At 45.0% G+C, this 3,206-nt stretch overlaps 1 protein-coding gene across 1 annotated transcript in view; it reads right to left on the bottom strand.

Moving 5' to 3' along the window:
• Window positions 1-2,564: 2,564 nt before the first annotated feature.
• The window catches only part of LOC105535492 (eukaryotic translation initiation factor 3 subunit A-like), an 8,969-nt gene continuing 8,327 nt past the window's right edge, over window positions 2,565-3,206 (bottom strand). Inside the window, exon 2 of the mRNA XM_011974595.1 lies at window positions 2,565-2,687. The gene's annotated coding sequence lies outside the window, so the exon portion shown is untranslated. The remainder of the gene's footprint in view (window positions 2,688-3,206) is intronic.

Here is a 3,206-nt window from a genome sequence, read left to right as displayed (position 1 = left end):
TGAAGTGCGGTAACTGTTCTCATAGCAGCATGGATGCACAACGTGGGCAGGCACCCACTGCACCCAGTTTTTAGGGACTAGGAGAGACTTCCTAGAGGACATGGTGTCCAAACTGAGGCCTGATGGATGAGAAGAACTTAGCAAGAGAAATAACTCAGCAGGTGCAATGCAGTGTGTGCCAAGTCGCAGCAGTAAAAGGGAGTGTCACTGTGTTTGGGGAGCTATGAGTATTTTATACAACCATTCAATGACTTACACAAAAGATGCATTCTCAACAAAGCACCTGTAACCAGGAAAAACAAATGCCCAAAGCAACATTCCTATAAAGCAGGATTTCTCAAACTTCAGTACTATTGCCACTTTCCTGGGCATTGTTGAACGTTTAGCAGCATCCTAGGTCCCTACCAACTTGCCAGTAGCAAGCATCTAGTTGAGGCAACCAAAAAACTCCAGACATTGCGAATGTCTCCTGGAGGGCAAAATCTCATTGAGATTGAGAACTGCTCATTGCTACTCCATTTTGCCAAGGAGAGGAGGTGACCAGATGTCTCAGTCAGATACAACCTCCTCCTTCCACCAACCACCAAATACTACCCCTGAAAGGTCTGACTAAGGCCTTTCATTCTGCAAGCACCGAGGGACCCCCATCCAGAAAAACCTGCTAGACTCATTCTTGGCAAGATGCAGGTCCATATTATCTGCACCATTCCTGTAGTTTAATGTGGTTACACAAACATTTACCAAATTGTAGTTGATTCCAAAGCATTTGTTTTTTATTGCCACTATATAGTGCACATACAGTTGCCAAGATGATGAAAACCAGGATGTGGGTAAAAAATGGTTCCTGCTGCCCAGCTCCTTATAGAGATTAGCATCATCCACCTAAGGGAGTGTAGTGAGGGCTTTTGGCTGTATGGATCTTACTGTTTTAACAGTTTGCTAATAAAAGTCTTAAGTGGCAAAAAAAGTCCAGCTACTTGAGAAGTGTCTATATGGCCGGACTTTAGAATACAGGATTGAGAGGCAAGTACATGAGTGACGCGGATAGGGAACTAGATTCTTACCACTGGAGGGCTCTAAGGACCACTGGTCAGGGGCCTTGTGTGCCAGCCTGAGGGCTTACTTTTAATCTTGAGGACACTGGGGAGCCAATGAAGAATTTTAAACTGGTGAGTGCCATGGCCAGATGAATTCAAATTTCTACAGCACTTACATTTTACAAAGTACGTTTCTGCACACGTCGCCTCATTTAACAATCTGTAGGGAGGGTATTGTTTCCATTTTGCAACTGAGGACTTTAATGAACTCAAGGCCAGAGAGCTAATAAAGTTGTGACCAGGATTGAGTAGAACCTAGGTCTTCATTTCCATATTGCTACCTGGGTGTGTTAACTGTAGTCAGATAAAAAACATGCACAAAGAGCCAAATAGGGGGGAAGTTGAAGCCAAAGAATAGATGAAAAAGAAGCTGCTTCCAACAGGGACTAGCACTGAATAGTTCATAGATATATTTCTGGACTTACTACTTTTTTTGTTATTCTTTTTTTTTTTTTTTTTTGGAGATGGAGTCTCGCTCTGTTGCCAAGGCTGGAGTGCAGTGGCACAATCTCAGCTCACTGCAATCTCCGCTTACCAGGTTCCAGCAATTCGCCTGCCTCAGCCTCCCAAGTAGCTGGGACTATAGGCAGGCAGCACCATGACCAGCTAATTTTTGCATTTTTAGTGGAGACAGGGTTTCGCCATGTTGGCCAGGCTAGTCTTATACTCCTGACCTCAGGTGATCCACCTGCTTCGGCCTCCCAAAGTGTTGGAATTATAGGTGTGAGTCACCGCGTCCAGCCTTTTTTTTGTTATTCTTGTTTCTAAACTGGTTATGCTGCTGCAACCAAGTTACTATTCCCTAGAGAAATAGTTTCCAATTCATGGGCTAAGACCCTTGGGGGAACCCAAGGTTACTGCAGGGAGCCCACAAATTCAATATGCATTTTCATAATGGACACTGAGAATACTAACATCTATTTTACAGGGACTCGAGTTTTAAAAAATTCATTTTTCTTTCCAAAAGATCTTTGGCCAGGCATGGTGGTTCATGCCTGTACTCCCAGCACTTTGGGAGGCCGAGGCAAGAGAATTGCTTGAGTATAGGAGTTTGAGGCTGCAGTGAGCTGTGACTGGGCCACTGCACTCCAGCCTGGGTAACAGAGCGAGACCCCGTCTTGAAAAGCAAAACAAAACAAAAGCACAAAAAAACCCACAAAGGGATCTTCATACTTGAAGTTTGGCGATTCCTGTGTATTTCTAAGTATCATGTGAGTATTAGCACAGGCTGGTGGGGCTTAGGGTAATGGTAGAGTTTGGGTGTCCAACAGCTCTACAGGAAAGGGAGGAATCCAGTACTAAGTATGCAGTGCCACACAGTCATGAGTCTGGAAAGGACTTGGTGAGGTGAGAGAGAGGTAGAAAGGGTCATGTTCTTATTTCCCTGCCCTAGAAAGGCAAGCATTCCAACGACTTTCCCCCACAGGCTGGGGATTGTATTTGTTTTTATGGCCAGAATTCAGGGGATACTTCAAACGGGTCCATATTTTATTGATTTCAAAACAGTGCGTGGCAAAAATCCAGGTACTCACTTGGAGTCCAGTTTGGAGGACAGAAAAGGGATTGTTTAAGCTCCGCCTGGGGCCTGAGCTGGAGACACAGAAGAAGGAAATGAGAGAGATGGCCCTGGGCCAGTTATCTCATGAAAACTCTGTTTCATCATCTGTAAAATGGAAATAACATTTCTTTGGCTTGAATGAACCAAGGAATGTAAAGATTCCTGGAGTAGCATTTTGCATCAATAGATGCAAGTTTTATACATATACATTTACTCTTTTTTCTTTTCTTTTTTTTTTTTTTGAGATGGAGCCTCGCTCTGTCGCCCAGGCTGGAGTGCAGTGGTGTGATCTCGGCTCACCACAACCTCCACCTCCCAGGTTCAAGTGATTCTCTTGCCTCAGCCTCCCGAGTAGCTGAGATTACAGGTGCCATCACCACATCCGGCTAATTTTTGTATTTTTAGTAGAGATGGGGTTTCTCCATATTGGTCAGGCTAGTCTTGAACTCCCGACCTCAGGTGATCTGCCCGCCTTGACCTCCCAAAGTGCTGGGATTACAGGCGTGAGCCACGGCACCTGCCTTCAGCTACTCGGAAGGCTGAGGCAGGAG

Source organism: Mandrillus leucophaeus, unplaced genomic scaffold, assembly GCF_000951045.1.
Source record: "Mandrillus leucophaeus isolate KB7577 unplaced genomic scaffold, Mleu.le_1.0 Scaffold147, whole genome shotgun sequence".
NCBI classification, from domain to species: Eukaryota; Metazoa; Chordata; class Mammalia; order Primates; family Cercopithecidae; genus Mandrillus; species Mandrillus leucophaeus.
The sequence above is the reverse complement of the archived record's forward strand: the minus strand, read 5'-3'. Positions and strand labels throughout refer to the sequence as shown.